General features: G+C 46.5%; 1 protein-coding gene and 1 long non-coding RNA gene across 3 annotated transcripts in view; one reads left to right on the forward strand and one right to left on the reverse strand.

Annotated features, from left to right (window-relative positions):
* The window catches only part of LOC110261213 (uncharacterized), a 171,907-nt gene that overhangs the window by 54,802 nt on the left and 99,770 nt on the right, over positions 1-17,335 (reverse strand). The window contains exon 7 of one of the 2 annotated variants that reach the window (XM_084959062.1): positions 12,066-16,013. The exons of the other annotated variant lie outside the window; for it this stretch is intronic. The gene's annotated coding sequence lies outside the window, so the exon portion shown is untranslated. Of the gene's footprint in view, positions 1-12,065; positions 16,014-17,335 lie in introns of those variants that run through there. 2 annotated transcript variants of the gene reach the window in all.
* Positions 8,745-12,268, forward strand: LOC146402874 (uncharacterized). Its single transcript, XR_014805175.1, has 2 exons — positions 8,745-10,774; positions 11,596-12,268. It is a non-coding gene; the product is annotated as an uncharacterized LOC146402874 (long non-coding RNA).

Below are 17,335 nucleotides of genomic sequence, written 5' to 3' on the forward strand. Positions count from 1 at the left end.
CCCCCTCAGCGAGCCCTGGACACCCCAGGAAAGGATGGGGATTGAGCTTAGCTCCTCCAGTGTGAAGCCTGAATAAGAATAGGGGTGTTTACCCCTGGGTCTGGCACACGCCAAGCACTCTGCTAGGCGAGCTAGCATGATACCCTTTGAGTACTCAAAAGTCATGGGATACTCAAGTCACCCAGGACCCGGGGGGGTGGGGGGGAGTGCAAGAGACAGAGTTGCAGACACTCCTGTTGCTGTACGAGCCCAGAAGCATTTACGCCTAGAGCCAGCCCTGTTAAGGAGCCTGTGTAACCTCTACCTATGAGGAAGTGAAGTCTTTGAAGGGCAGGACCTCCCCATTGTTAACAGCTGGAGAGGGAAGGACACAAATCTCCGACTCGGCTCTTCTCCATCAAGCCCTGAGTTCTTCTGCCCCAGATGTTTCCACCCGCCTCAAGGCCGTTCACACAACACCTTGAGTATTGCACAAGCCTTTGCTCAAGCTGTCCCCTCTTCTGGAATGCCTCCAGCCCTCTGCCCTGGTCTGTTCACCCTCCATCTCCTCACCTGGCAGACTCCTACTTCTCCCTGGTACCCGGCTCAGGCATCTTCTTCTCCAGAAACCTGTACTGACCCTTCCCACGTGCCTCTACCCTCTTAACACCCCTTTGTGTCTCTGCTCCTGTGGTTCCCTCATAGTATTGTAATGACTTACTGACAGCCTGTCCCAGGAACCCCTTGACAGCAGGGACAATCTCTCTCTTTACACCTCCCCAGAGCCAAACATGGCTCCTGATGCATACCGGGTGCTCTGGAACTGAATTTGTTAAGGTCTAACATGATTGTTTTGTACTTAATAATCATAAAATAGCAACAATTCCTTGAGTCTTAGGATGCAACAGGCACTAGGTTGAGCATATATATTAATTATCTCGTAATCCTCATAAACTCATGACAGTTGATAAATGACAAACAGGAAAACAAGGCTCAGAGAGGCCAAATAACCTGTCCCAGGTCACACAGCCAATAAGCAGTATTTTCAACTAACACTCTCCTAACCTCTGGGTGCCTTACCAGTGTCAAACTCCATTCCTCGCATAGATGGGGCCCTGGGAACCAGCAGACAAAGTGAATGGACAGTGTGGGGCCAGGGCTGACAGTTATCCACGGGACACATGGTGCGGGACACAAGTGCACTGAAGTTGGGCCCTCATAGCCAGCTGGGGTTTTCAGGAGCCTCCGGCTCCCTGGGCTGGCGCCGAAAGCCCTTCCTAATTCCAGGGCTTGTTTTCACCCTCCTGTCTTCCCAGCCCTTCTCATCCTCCCAGGCAAGGTGAGGTCTAAGAAAGCTGAGGAATGCGGCTGCATCATCTTCAACAAATTCTTTGCTGGTAAGACCTGGGGGATTTTCCAGACAGTTTTCCTCTAACTGTTCCAGCTAGAGAACCCTGGGATAAGCTGCAATGACTCAGTCCACGGAAAGCCAGGGCCACTGAAGGTTCCCAGGAAGTCAAGCTGCCGTACCCACCCAGCCAAAGCAGGAAGTCACAGGCAGCCCAGGGTCCTCTGAGCCTCTGTGGGTGGATGGGCACAAAGCCAGAGGAATAAGCACTGCTGATAAGAGAGGCTGGGTCTGGAGGCGCCATGGCTCCCTTTACTACTGCTTCTGATCTACAAGAAACCTCAGCAGTGGACTTGGAGAGCGGTTCTGGGTTAGAATCCTTCCAGTGTGACAATGGCCAGGGATGCAGCCTATCTGAGCCTAAGGGTCCTCTCTGCAGACTCGGGGAAAGGGAACCTAATTAGAGGGCTGATGTGAGACTTTTAAAAAGTCATGTCTTCACAGTGCTGCAGGGACTTGACGGCAGCAGCTCTTATTACACGAGTGAAGGCAGGGAAATAAAATGAGTGGAGCTCCAGCATCTGGGGTGGCCATGAGTCCAACCCATTCCTTACTGCTCACCCTCTGAACAAGTCTGCCTGCTGCGCCATCGTGGCTGTGCCATCGTGACTGCACCCAGGCTGGGCAGCACGTACTGTGTTCCCTTGACCAGCAGCTCCCAAAGTGTGTTTTCTGCAGACCGGAATCTACAGGAAGGACTGGGGTGGCGGGAGCCCATTGTGTTTGCAGCGCGTGTGTTTCGCAGCCTTGGCAAGCTGCGAGTGCATGACCCCGCGATACTGTTGGAAGGGGACCTTTCCTCCAGAGGTCAGGCTAGGTCTGCGTTCTTGCCTAAGGAGGGCCTGCCTTTGAGAAATTCCTTCTTGACACCTTGCCGGAGGGCTCAGGAGTGCCCCGGTCTTGGCTGTGTCCCCTTCATCTTTCCCTCACCCACCCCCTTTGCTGGCAGAACTCGAGGCAAACGGAAAATCTGTGCTCAGGTGAAGAAAGATGTGTAATGTCTTAGATAACACCTGTTCATCTATGACTTTGAAGTATGTCAAAGAAAAGCCACATGACCTAAAATTGGTAATAACCTTTTAAGTCTTCTTGTCAAGTCAACATATAGCTATTATGCTGTGAGGGTTTGAAGGCCAAGGCGTATGAAGCCTTTATAGATGGAAAGGCCTGTGGAACTGATCTAACAGTTAAGAAGTGAAAGCCTCAAGAGGAGAAGTGACATTCTGAAGATTATCAGCCAGCTGGGAGGATTCTCTCCCTCTCTCTCCCTTCTCCTCCTCTTTCTCATCATCACCCCATGATGTGGCTGGTATGGTGCTGGGCCACACAAGAATACCAAGAATTAAGGGGGCAAGGAAACCCCTGCTTTCAGGAACCTTTCAATCTAGGAGAGAAATCAGCAGTTAAATGATGAACAGATAATCCTTTAGAGCACACTCAGGAGAAAGAGCAAAGACTTGGTGCAAGGCTGACATACCCTGCCTGGCTCCATCTCCTGGAACGGCCCCACTGCTCACCACCTGTGGGACCCGGCATGGGTTCTCCAGCTCCTGGAAGCCCCAATTTCTCCACCTAGAAGAATGCTTCTTAGGGTTTCTGTGGAAGCATGTCATGTAGTGCCTAGTACATACCAGGTGCTTAATACACTGAAGTGAAAATAAATCTAAAGCCTACAAAAATGTCACCTCTTCCTATTAGACTTTCCTGTGGGTACCCAGTTATTTGCACCATGGATTTACATCTGTTTTTCCCTTCGGTCCTCATGAGCGCCTTCAAAGATAACTGGGAAATAAATATTCATTGACTAAACAATGTAGAATAATAAAACGAATAAGCACAACACGCTTTTGATATGTCAGAGTCTGTTCTTAGGACTATGGTCCTATGTAACATATGTAAGACATGCATTATATGCATTCAACCACTCTATGGGCTGGGTTCTATTATAATGCCCATTTGACAGATAGGTAAACTGAGGCTCAGAGCTATTAAATAAAATACCTGAGATTATAGGGTAGTGTATAACTTAGCTGAGAATGAAGCCAGGTGAGGTGACCCCCGTGTCCGTGTCCCTATGAGTGAATGGTGAATGAATGAATACATCCCCTATTTTACAGATACTGAAGCTGAGGCTGCCAGAGCATAACTGAATTCCCAAGATTACACAGTTGGTTTAGTGGTAAAATGGCCATCAGATGGCAGGAGCCCACTTCTCTGCCAACACTGTAAGTCAGGTGCTGCCACGTGACTTGCTTTCTTCAGTAAAATGTGAGTTGCGCACAGCACTTCCAGATGGAAGCATTAAGAATGTGCCACATTTCTTAGAAGCATGTGTTGAAATGAAGCCTCTGTCTGCCTGCGTCACTGAGCAACTAAAATAAGCAGAGTCCACCTGCCTACCAATGAGAGCCTTCGGTGAGAAATGAATTTTTATTGTGTTCAGCCATGAGACTTGGGGGGGCTTGTTATCACAGCAGAACCTGGCTTCTCCTGACTGATAGAGGTTTCTCCTTGGCTTGGGTAAGCAAATGCTCATACACCTGCTACATCACTTAGCCCCACTCACTAGTGCACACTCAGGGGTTTTACCTCTCGATGGCTTCCTCTTTCCAGGGGACTAAGCTCAGAATGAATGAGCTGGATCATTTATAGCATGAAAGGAAGACAGCTGCAGAATCCCAGCTCCTGACAGAAGGCTCCAGACAGACACTGACAGCTTGGCTCTGTCACTTTAATGCACCAGATACCCCCTCCCCAAAGTGCTGTCTTGTGTCAATCTTTCTTAATGAACAGAATGTTACAGAGAGTGGGCTTTTCATAAAGCAATCCATTGGTTGAGATGAGCACCACTATCTCCTAAAGCGGAAGACGTTAAGTGTAATTTATCAGATTTGTATTTGACTGATCTTTTAAAAGTTGCAAGGTGCAAAGTTGTAAAGAGTTTTAAAAATAATTACATTACCCAATAGGCTTATCACTTTCTATTTGGCAAACACACTAACAATGAAACGATTGATATTGATACCAAAAATATTCACCTAATTTTTCAAAAAATGTTTTCATTGATTAAATCATTCCAACTAGAATTAAAAAAAAGTTTCTGTATGTAGAGTATCCTTTATATTTAACTGATGAGAGAAGATTATATACAAAAAGTTTTAGGATTTCAAATACTGACTTGCATATATTAATTTCTTTTAATTAAAACATTTTTTTGGTGACACACACTAAAAAGTTAATAGTGTCTCAGACTAGACGAACTTCGCATTTGTCCTTATGTTTTTCTGCATCCTTGAAATTTTTATTTTGTGGCTTCATGTTCTTCTTTATGTTTTTTAATATCTTCTGAATTTTTGCATCAACTAGTCTTATGATTAAGTAGAACAATCAAGTATGGGATTTCTCTTAAGCGATGATAAACATATGTGTCCTTTCCTGAGACTGTCTGGCTCTCTGCAGATCAACTTGAAGGTGAATCTGAGCCTGGATGTGATGCCTGGTGAAGGCAGACCCAGAACTGTATCATGGGGGGCAGGAAGGGAACTTGCAGCTCACTGGGTACAACCTATCCAACTCACAGATGAAGGAAGTAAGGCCCAGGAAAGGGATGTGCCCAGGGCCACACAGCAGGTGAGAGGTAACATAGAGAAAAGACTAGAACCCAGGTCTGTCTGATGTCAAAGACCATGCACGTTTAACTGCTCCCCAGTTTTGAGGAGCCTAGATGCTCTTCTGAAACTTAGACACAACGTCATTCCCCATGTGCCAACACCACCTACACTTGCCATGCACTTTCAAGGCAATGAATTTAAGAATGCGTGATCTGGAGTACCCGCTGTGGTGCAACGTGATCGCCAGCATCTTGGGAGAGCTGGGATGTAGGTTCGATACCTGACCTGGCACATTGGGTTAAGGATCTGACATTGCCACCGCTGTGGCTTAGGTCCAGACTGCGGCTTGGATCTGATCCCTGGCCCGGGAACTCCATATGCCATGGGGCAGCAAATAAATAAATAAGTAAGTAAATAAATAAATATTAGAAGTAAAAATGAAAAAAAAATAGAAGTGGCGAAAACTTGAGTATTGATGGGTGTATTTTTAAAAAAATAAAAATAAAAACACATGATCTCACTTGAACACATGACAACCCTGTGGGCTACAAAGGCCGTGGAGCCCTAACATTCAGCCTCCTGTTTTCTTGGTCCCTCTTTGCACATCAGCACACTCCCTCACCTTTATATACTCAGGGTGGAAAACTCTATGGCATCAGCCATATCGTGGTGCTTCTGTTTCTTAACTTGTGTGGTTTAGAACAAGTGACTTAACCTCCTTGAACCTCAGTTCCCTTCTCTGTAAAATGGGCATCTTTGTGTGAGTTGTCCAGATGATCCAAGGAAATAACACAGAGAGAGTGACCAGCCCGTGTTCATGTCCACGCTGCAGCTCCCCAGGACCTCTCATATCGGCATTTGACCAACAATTTCACATCCTGCCCTTTCTAGTCCCTTCCATAAGGTCTTCTCCAGTCACAGCTGGTGCCCTCCACCTCACCAAAGCCTGCCCCTTCTCTGAGAAGCCTGCCTGGACTCCTTCAGCCAAACTGAGTGCTCCATTTTTGCATCCCTGTGGAAAGCATGGTCCATGCCACTCTTTCTTGTACCTTAGGCTCATGTCACTAAATAGGTCACGACCTTTTCTTCCCAGTATCCACTATGCCACACCAGAATCTAGGATCTTTCATAACAGAAGAAGCTGGATCTTTAACTGAGTTTTCAAAGATTTTATATATCTATACCAATATCTATGTCTATTTATCCATACACACACACACAAGTATATAATGAGTATATGTGTATGTACATATACACATGTGTATTTGTATACATGTAGATTTAATAATTCAGCTCTTGTTTTTTTTTCCCATTAGAATAGTAGGTCAAATTACACCTTAAAACTCTTAGAAGAGAACATAGGCAAAACATTCTCTAACAGAAACCATGCAAATATTTTCTTAGGTCAGTCTCCCAAGGCAATAGAAATAAAAACAAAAATAAACAAATGGGAACTAATCAAGATTACAAGCTTTTACACAGCAAAGGAAACCATGAAAAGAAAAGAAAAGACAACCCATGGAATGGGAGAAAATAGTTGCAAACAATGCAACTGACAAGGGCTTAATCTCCAAAATATACAAAGAACGCATACAACCCAACAACAACAAAAAACAACCCAAGTGAAAAATGGACAGAGGAGCTAAATAGGCATTTCTCCAAAATGGCTGGTAGGCACATGAAAAATGCTCAACATCACTATTTATTAGAGAAATGCAAATCAAAACTATAATGAGGTACCACCTCAAACTGGTCAGAATGGCCACCACTAATAAAGTCTACAAATAACAAATGCTGAGAGGGTGTGAAGAAAAGGGAACCCTCCTGCACTACTGGTGAGAAAGTAAATTGGTACAACCACTATGAAAAACAATATGGAGTTTCTTCAGAAAACCAATATACAACTACTATATGAACCAGCAACCCCACTCCTGGGCAAATATCCAGACAAAACTACAATTCAAAAAAGACATACATGCACCTGTAAGTTCATTGCAGCACTATTCACAACAGCCAAGCACAGAAGCAACCTAAATGTCCATCAGCAAATTAATGGATTAAGAAGATGGGGTGCATGCATGTCATGGAATACTACTCAGCCATAAAAAGAACAAAAGAATGCTATTTCCAGCAATATGGATGCAACTAGAGATTATCTTACCAAGGGAAGTTAAGTCGGAAAGAGAAAGCAAATACCATATATCTCTTAAATATGTGGAATCTTAAAATATGGCATAAATGAACCTCTCTACAAAACAGAAACAGACTCACAGATATAGAGAATAGACCTGTGCTTGCTAAGGAAGAGGGGAGAGGGAGAGGGATGGATGGGGAGTTTGGGGTTATTAGATACAAACCATTACATTTAGAGAGGATAAGAAAGGAGGCCCTACTGTAGAGCCCAGGGAACTATATCCAGTCACATGGAATAGACCATGGTGGAAGATAATATAAGAAAGGGAATGTATATATGTATGACTGGGACACTTTGCTGTACAGCTAAATTTGGCACAACATTGTAAATCAACTATAATTTAAAAAAAAAAAGAATTAGGGGGGAACAAAAGAAGAGTAGGCCAAGACCTGGAAGATTTTTGCTCTTCTTTGCTAGCCTTGTAGCTGCAGCTGAGACCTATGCCATAGCCACAGCAATACCAGATCCAAGTTGCTTTTGCGACCTAGGCCTCTGCAACCTACTGGATCCTTACCCCAGAGGCCAGGGATTGAACTAACATCCTCACGGAGACAACGCCAGGTCCTTAACCCACTGATCCCTAACAGGAGCTCCTTTTTGCTAGCTTTGAAAAGCTAAGGTGAAGAAATGTGGAAGTGATATAGGGTTAGAGGAGGAAAGTGTGGGGAGATGGGGAAGAAACCTTGAGAATGGAACAGTGGAAAAGGCTGGCTAAACATATGATCTCATTGGAGTTCCCGTCGTGGCGCAGTGGTTAACGAATCTAACTAGGAACCATGAGGTTTCGGGTTCGATCCCTGGCCTCCCTCAGTGGGTTAAGGATCCAGCGTTGCCATGGGCTATGGTGTAGGTCGCAGATGTGGCTCAGATCCTGTGTTGCTGTGGCTCTGGTGTAGGCCGGCAGCTACAGCTCCTATTAGACTCCTAGCCTGGGAACCTCCATATGCCATGAGAGCAGCCCAAGAAATGGCAAAAAGACCAAAAAATATATATATATATATATATGATCTCAGTCCTCCAAACAACCCTGGTGTGATTTCCACCTTGCAGATGAGCAAAGCGAAGCCTGGAAATGCTGAGGGCTACCCCAAAGGTCGCAGAGCCAAAGCAGGTCCTCCCTCTGCCTGAGTCCAAAGTTGGTGCTTTTGTTGCAAAACCAGGCTGCATCTCCTGTGCCAAGGGGGAGGGAAGGGAGGGATCAGTGCACACACTGCAGGCCAGACTATGCATGTCAAATCCTGTCCTTCCACTTACCAGCCTGGGGACCTTGGCTGAGTTACCTAACTCTAGGCCTCAGTGTTATCATCAATAAAATGGGAGTGATGACAAGAAGGATGGCTTCATGTGGATGATGTGAACACGAATGATCCCTAGCAAGTAAAGCACTTAGAAAACCATCCATTAGCCTTAGCGATGGTCATTCTCCCAGGTGCCCCACACACACACGAATGGGGGCCAAATGGCCCAAGCAGAATCCAGCAGGCCCAGGAGGAACCCACTTCCTCATTCCTCCAGACCCAACTTCTCCTTTGTCCTCCTTGCCCAAGGTCAGAACCCCACCAGATCTCAGCTGCTCACGTCATTACAACAGAGGCTCCTGTGATTTGTGCAGGTGATTTACATCTGAGACAGAAGAGAAATTTCAATTGACACAGGAAATACATCTTGTGGAGACCAAACCGGCGAAAGCAAAACTCAGCCCATTCCATTTTATCAATTTCTTCGCTGGGGTTTCCAACTCAGACAGCAGCAGCCTCGGTTTTGGCTTCATGTTCACATCTCTCAAGGTTTCCAAGACAGTTCAGAAAAGGACCAGGATCACACAGCCACCAAATGGAGAAACTGGGATTTGAACCTAGACCATCCGATTTCAGACCCCGCCTACTTAATTGCTTCCCCACACAGGGCCACATTTCTCTAGGGAATACACCTTGAGGACAGGCACCGGCTCCCATCAGACTTGCAACCCTGGCAGCTACTAGCTGCTTGCTCGTAATAAATAATCAGTACCCACTGATAGACTTGTTGCCTGACCACAGGAAATGTTTTCATTTAATCTCGTCTCCTTAGAGTTGATTATCTCAGGGCTGAATTGAGGAAAGGTTGAGATAGTTAGTCATTGATTCATCAAGCATGTACTGAATGCCTAACCTGGGCCAAAGCCTGGGTGCGAGAGGAATGAAAATCAGCAAGACAAGATCCCTGTACTCCAGCAGCTTCTTTGTCAGGAAGGCAATGCAGGAATTCCCAATCCTGGATGAAACCCTTGATTTCCTGGGGAGCTTTTAAAAAAATATTGATGTCTGGGCCTCACCTCCAGTGGTTCTGATTTAATGACGCTAAGCTGGGACCCCAGACTTTGTTGTTGTTGTTGTTTAAATAGTAAACTTATTTTAGAAGGTATAGATTTACAGAATTATGACGAATGTAATAGAGAGCATTCCTATGAATGCCATGCCTCGTTTCCCCTGCTATTAACATCTTACATCAGTATGGGACATTTGTCACAATTAATAAACCAATATTAATGCACTATTATTAACCAAAGTCCACACTTTATTTCAATTTCCTCGGCTTTCCCCTAAGGTCCTTTTCCTGTCCCAGAAACTTACCCAGGTCACCTCATTACACTTAGTCATCACGTCTTCCGAGGCTACGTTTCAGTGACAGTTTCTTGGCTTTGGTTTCATCTTCTTTTGTTTAACTCTTCAGAGTCTATTATGCAGCCAGGGTTGAGAACTTCTGGCCTGGGATCAAAAGCATGGAACTTCTAGAGGGGAGCTGTCTAGGTTCAACTTCTGGCTGGGCTACTTAACAGCTAGGAGAACTTGGGGTGAGAAGCAATCCCACAGAGCCCCCATTTTCTGACGTGTAAAATGGGAATACAAATAGTAGCTTACCCCATAAGTTGTGAAGGTCAAATGAGGCCAGTGTTTCTCAACTTTCTTACATCATAGCGCCCAGAGAAAAAAAATACAGTATTCATATTGTGTCCTGGCACAACACACACGTTATTGTGGCATAAATGGGTGAATCTGCTCACAGCCAGGGGTAAGGGGATCGAAGGTTGAGCCACCTATCACTCTTCTATGCTGGGTTAGGAAGTTCTGGGCTGACACCCACAGAAGCACTTAGACCCCACCTCGGCCCATGTGAGCCATCCATTAACATTTTCCAGAAATGTGGAAGCAACAGACCTGCAAAGAGCAAGGAGCAGCGCGGACTGGGGCAGTAACAGTGAAAGTAAGGGCAGTACTTCCAAGCTCATTTGTAAGGACCTGCTGCCTTTCCAAAGCAAATGAGTGTTGTCTCTGGAGCAGAAGGGAACTGCTCTCGCTTCCTAAAGGACTCTGGGTGACCAGCTATGGACAAACCCTAGGGCACCTCCTTACACTGTGAGGAAGAAGAGCAACCATGCTGCTGGCACGCGCAAGACAGAAAGCCTGGCAAATTAAGTGGTGGCACTTGGAAACTGAAGACAAAAGATTTCATGTCAAGAGCCTCCTTGCTCCTTCTGCTGGCTACTTCCTCTCTGGCGCCACCCTCTGGTGTCAGCTAGGTCAAGCAGAACTTCCAAAGCTGGTAAGTTGTTTTGTTTTTTAATGGAGTGCTTTTTTTTCTCTCACTTTTTAGGGCCACACCCACATCATATAGAAGATCCCAGGCTAGGGGTCAAATCGGAGCTAGAGCTGCCAGACTAAACCACAGTCACAGCAACGTGAGATCCTTAACCCACTGAGCAAGGCCAGGGATCGAACCCCGTATCCTCATGGATATCAGTCGTGTTCGATTCCACTGAGCCACAATGGAAACTCTGAGTTTTTTCCCTTATTACAAAACCTAAGACTTGAGAATACCAAATAAAATCAATTTCTAGGGGAAAAAAATAAAAACTCTCAATAGGAAAAAAGTTATAACACTGTCCGGGCCATTGCAGAACCCAGAGGATATATTCAAAAATTGAAAAATTGAGACGTTCCCGTCATGGCTCAGTGGAAACAAATCCGACTAGTGAACCATGAGATTGCAGATTTGATCCCTGGCCTTGCTCAGTGGGTTGAGGATCCGGCGTTGCCCTGAGCTGTGGTGTAGGTCGCAGAAGTGGCTCGGATCCCGCATTGCTGTGGTCCTGGCATAGGCCAGGGCAACAGCTCCGATTAGACCCCTAGCCTGGGAACTTCCATATGCCACGGGTGTGGCCCTAAAAGGACAAAATATTTAAAAAATTTTTTTTGAAAAATTCTAGGGGCTTGATGATTTCCTTTTGACACAAAATGACCTAATACATTTGCAATTTGTGGTTCTTGGTATTGAGGTTCATAGGAAGCTAGAAAGTCTTCAAGCCTTGAGCTGAATTCCATGAGGAGTTATCTGGCTTTTGAATCAGTTTTTCTTTATCTAAGAGGTGACAGCAGCAACAGCACCCACCTTCCAACAGCTTCTTTCTGGACATGGTGAGCCTGCAGAACCACCAGAGTTTCACCCACCTGGGAGCCAAGAGACTCGGAGACCACTGCATGCGTGGCAGCTGGGAGTCGCCCAGCCACATCCCCTGCATCTTTCCAGCCAGCTTTGAATGCAATGTTTGGATGAGTGGGATCAAAGATTCTCTCAGCATCTGCTCCTGTTTCTGGGCAAGAACTGCAGCCAGCACGGAGGAAATGGGAGCTCCAGGCCCGCTCATGGACCGAAGGCTCTGCTGCCCAAAGAGGCTGGATCACAGGATGAGGGCTGTGCCCACTGGAGGCATATTTGTACGGGGCAAAGACATTAATCATCCAGCCGAGCGTTGTTACCTCAAAGTTGATCTTGGGATCAACCTCTGGGTTCAAATATCCCAGTTCATCTTCAGTAACAGAACATCTTTCACTTATTTTTTCTTATTTGATAGGCGTGTATTTCTTGAGGCTGAAGAAATTAGAGATGTGAAAGATTGTGAACTTTAGATGGTTATCTCTGCAATTTGCCCACAAATGTGTCAGCACCATCCCTAAAGGGCAGTGCCTGCACATCTGAGACCCAAAGAGATTTATGGATGATCTCGAAATGTTAATAAATGCTGATGCGTGGAAAAGACGTCTCACCACTATAAAGCATTTCTGTGTTCCTCATCTTATAGTGAAGTGTGTCAGTGGCAAAAGTTTCATAGTTGGCAGAGCAGGGTTCACATTTTAGCCCAGCTGTGTGATCTTGGGTAAGGTGCTTAATCTCCCTGAGCCTCCATTTCCTCATTTATAAAATCAGGATTTTAAAATGCCACCCTTGGCGTTCCCATCGGGGCTCAGTGGAAACGCATCTGACTAGGATCCATGAGGACGCAGGTTCGATCCCTGGCCTTGCTCAGTAGGTTAAGGATCCGGTATTCCATGAGCTGTGGTGTAGGTCGCAGACATGGCTCAGATCTGGTGTTGCTGTGACTGTGGCGTAGGCCAGCAGCTATAGCTCTGATCTGACCCCTAGCCTAGGAGAACCTCCATATGCCTCACGTTCAGCCCTAAAAAGACAAATACATAAATAAATAAAAATAAAAATGCCACCCTTAAATTGTTGTTTTGAGAGGATTAAGAAGAATGGTAACTGCTAAGCTGAATGCCCAGCACGTGGTAAAAGCTCAATCATGGGCGACCAAGACTGCGATTAGTCCCACGACAACTTTGTGAGTTTGGGCAGGCGCACATCATGGATGAAGGAATCAGAACTCAGAGACACAGAGTGGCTGATCCATGTGAGTGGCACAGCCCCCTGGGGCTTCCACTCTGGTTCTCCAGGCACTGAGTGCAGAGTCCTTTCCTCATTTCACACACAGGGTGCCTGCTCTTCTCCCTGCCAGATTCACAGACACTCAGCTGAGGCTCAGACCACAGGGCTGGAGAAGCAGCCACGTCAGAGGGAGCTGAAGCAGGGAGTGGACAATCCTCCAGACAGGCGTGAGCTGGATGCCTGGAGCCCAGAGGCCTGAGGACTCAGACAGGGGCGGGGGGCGGTGGGGCGGGGGTGGGGCGGTGTAGATTCAGCCCTGTTGTCCAAGGCCAGGAGAGTGTGTGAGGACAGACCACCTAGCAAGCAGCGGGTGAAGGCTGACTCAGAGAGTGACACACAGTGTCCCAAGGGGCCAGAGGCTGGAGACAAGAACACATGTGAAGAACTCAGAATGGGAGTTCCCGTCATGGCTCAGTGGTTAATGAATCCAACTAGGAACCATGAGGTTGCAGGGTTTGATCCCTGACCTTGCTCAGTGGGTTAAGGATCTGGCATTGCCATGAGCTGTGGTGTAGTTCGCAGATGCGGCTCAGATCCCACGTTGCTGTGGCTCTGGCGTAGGCCGGCGGCTCCAGCTCCGATTTGACCTGGGAACCTCCATATACCGTGGGAGCGGCCCTAGAAAAGGCAAAAATTCAAAAAAAAAAAAAACTCAGACTGGACAGAAATGGAGGAAAACTTGACAAGAGGCTGGAAGACAGTATTAAGTGAGGTTGGCCCCTGGCTCTGGGGGTGTGGCAAGTGAGAACTGGTGGAGTCAGTTAAGATGCTCCTTTAGGATGCATCCAGTGGCAAAAAAGAAAGTGTTTCTTTCTTTCCTGAGCAAGCTAAGCAATATCCCACAGGTCAGATTCCTCCAAGTCTCCACTCAAGGGAAATGAGGAGAAATCTGACTTGCTGTGATCAGATGTGAGATGCTCTGGATGTCCACGTGATGTGTCCATGTGATGTCCACACATCAGTCCAGTAGAAGTAACCAGAATTTCCTTAAGTGTTGTCTTCCAGACAACCTGGAGTCAGGGAAACTTACACTGAAAAGTCATCCAGCTCACATTGCCCTCCAATGCATGACGCTTCCCTTTCAAATTAGTTTGCCAGGCTCTACTGAGCATCTTTGGTGATGGGGAGCTCCCTACCCCCCAAGGCGGCCCTTTACATATACGGAAAATGTTTCCTTATTATATTCTTCAATTGCCAGTGACAAGAAAGCCCAACTGAAACTGCTCCTAACAAATAAGGAATTAATAAATAAGGAATTAAATTAACCAATAAATAAGGAATACACTGTGCAGTTGACCCTGGAGGTGCTACCCAGATCCCCCTCCTAATGAAGGACTTTCAGCACCAGCTGCTGAGGAGCTGCCCACAGGCAACCTTGAACTCTCACCCCTTTCAGGGATGGCTTCCCTGCAGCAGCCTTTCCTGGACAGCCCACAGCCACTGACTAATCAATACCAGAGTACTGATGTCTGGGTCATCGCCACCCAGGGCTCCTCCTGGGCTTGGCTGAGGCTGTTGACAGGACCCTATTTGGCTTGAGTCCTCCCTCTGCAACTTCCGTTCCCTCCCCACTTCCCTTCTTCAAGCGTTCACCCTAGGACACTCCCGGCATTCCCTAATAAACATCCTGCACCCTAAACTCCGCCTCAGAGTGCACTTCCCAGGGAACGAAATTGTAGCAAACTGGCTCCCCTAACTGGAAGGTCTAGGGGACATCAGGTACAGCTGGTTCTAGGGGCTCAGGAGGAGTGAATGGGGGCACAGTGTCACACGTTCTCTTGGCTGTGCTCAGCTTTGTGCTCACTTTACTTTCAGATACTTGGAGCCTCAAATCCTGGGCGGGGCGGACGGGGGGGAGGGGGGCTTTTCACCAACAACTCATTGAAGTTCAAAATGTACTTCAGGAGTTCCCATGGTGGCTCAGTGGAAATGAATCTGACTAGAATCCATGAGGACGCAGGTTCTATCCTTGGCTTCACTCAGTGGGTTAAGGATCCAGCATTGCTGTGAGCTGCATTGTTGATTGCAGACGTGGCTCAGACCTGGCATTGCTGTGGCTGTGGTGTAGACCAGCAGCTACAGCTCCAATATGACCCCTAGCCTTAGAACCTCCATATGCCACAGGTGGGGACCCCCCCCCCCGAAAAAAAAAAGACAAAAAGTACTCCGTATTAGACTGACTGAGTCACCAGCTGATTCTTGGATCAATCATTGTGGCCAGAGAGGATGGGATGTGCTGATTAGCTTCGCCCGGAGCCAGAAGATCACCTGGACCAAGGGACAGAGTCATTGGCCAAAACGTGAAAGCCAAGAGGAGGGGAGAGATTGTTTCCTGAACAAGACATGGGATCACGACCAGAAGAAAGGCAGGCAGACACCACTCAGGCAAACACCGCAATTCTGCTAGGCAGAAGTCCGCCTCCTTGCTGTTCTGAAAGTCCCAGCCCTCTTCCACGGGCCTGCCCTTAGCATATTTGAAGCACTCCGTCCTCCCCCAGCTCCAGGCTGCCCCTCCAAGGTCTGTTCTCCCATCTTCTCCTATGTGGCTTGGCCCTGAGCCCTCTCAGCTCTCAAGGCATTTTCTTTTTAAAACACTGTCTTTCGTCTCTCGTTGCAAAGTGTGCTACACAGAGCGAAATACAATGCTCTTAGAAGACAATCACTTCACTCCTTCAAGATATTCTCCTTCTATTATTGGAGTCTGGACTCTAAATCATGAGCTTTTCTTGGTGGATGTAAAAATTGACCTCTCACCGTAAATTGGATGTCATTTGCCTAATGCCTTGAGTTGCTTTCCCAAGTCCCATGCTGCCACACAGCTCCTCAATCCAGGGTTGTGCAGTTAGATTTCTGAACAATGTTGCATATAATCGATGACAGTTCTATGTACACATTGACTGGACACCAGAGCTCCTTCTACGTTGACTCTCTGAATGTAGGTGTACAAAATTATATACATGAGAAAGAGGACTGGACCAGAATCCTGGATTCAAGTCGTGAGCACCAACACTTACAAGCTGTGTGGCCTTTGCTGATCACTTAATTACGCCGTCTCCACTTCCTCACATAGATACAAGTTAAAAATAAGGTAAAGATATCAGACTCATAGAAGTTGTTCATATAAAATCAAATATCACATATACTATGAAAACTATCTGTGTGTATACAAATATTTTACATTATAAAATGTTTTAAATTATAAAATGTTTTTCTTACTACATAAGAAATGTTACGGTAGATAATGTTTTCCTACTATGGGTCACAGTTTAAAACTTTGAAGAAAAACACCCCTTCCAGGCCTATACCTGTCTTACTAACCACTGTACAGACACATACACATACATACACACAAACTGAAGAGTTTCTTAAAACAAAACTCCCTCTTATGACACATGAGTAAGGAAAAAAATAAAAGTTAAATAGCAAACATAATTCTTATTACCATTATTCAAATACAACATAGAAAGATTATCCCAACATAAATAATACAGAACTCCCAAACACGGCCTCGACCCAACTACGTTGGTTTTGTAGTTTCATCAACAATTGAAACTCAGGGAGTTCCTATTGTGGCTCATCAGGTTACAAAGCTGACGAGCATCCATGAGGATGCGAGTTCAATCCCTGGCCTCGCTCAGTGCATTAAAGATCCAGTATTGCTGTGAGCTGTGGTGTAGGTCGCAGATGTGGCTTGGATCTGGCGTTGTGGCTGTGGCATAGGCTGGCAGCTGCAGCTCCAGTTCAACCCCTAGCCTGGGAATTTCCACGTGCTGCACTAGCGGCCCTAAAAAGCTAAATAAATAAAAATTTTAAAAGCAATCACAATTCACTCAAGCAGGTGGCAGGATGTGGTACTTGTGGGGCTGCGGGTGTCACTTATGGTGTCAAAGCCCCCAGGGGGACACCCAGTGGTGACCCAGGAGGTGGAAGGCATTTGAGAAATAGAGAAAGTAGCATTTCAGCTGAAGGCTGAATGCAAGTTGCAGAGGCTGGGAATGAGAGAAGCCTAGACAGTCACGGAGAGCTGCGAGCAGAAAGGTCTGCAGAGGGAAAACAGACCCCTGGCCTCTCACCACTACAGCACAAGAAAAGATGAAAACTATATTTCTTCCCCAAAATATCATGATGAGAACAGGTCACTGAACTGACAGATTGTAAGATAAGAAAAAAACAGGAGTTCCCGTCGTGGCGCAGTGGTTAACAAATCCGACTAGGAACCATGAGGTTGCGGGCTCGATCCCTGCCCTTGCTCAGTGGGTTAAGGATCCGGCGTTGCCGTGAGCTGTGGTGTAGGTTGCAGACACGGCTCGGATCCCGCGTTGCTGTGGCTCTGGCGTAGGCCGGTGGCTACAGCTCCGATTCAACCCCTAGCCTGGGAACCTC

This window comes from Sus scrofa, chromosome 6 (assembly GCF_054392235.1).
Source record: "Sus scrofa isolate SSC_HxYL_T2T_F1_AM1 chromosome 6, Sscrofa_HxYL_maternal_Yorkshire_Landrace_v2.0, whole genome shotgun sequence".
Classification (NCBI taxonomy): domain Eukaryota; kingdom Metazoa; phylum Chordata; class Mammalia; order Artiodactyla; family Suidae; genus Sus; species Sus scrofa.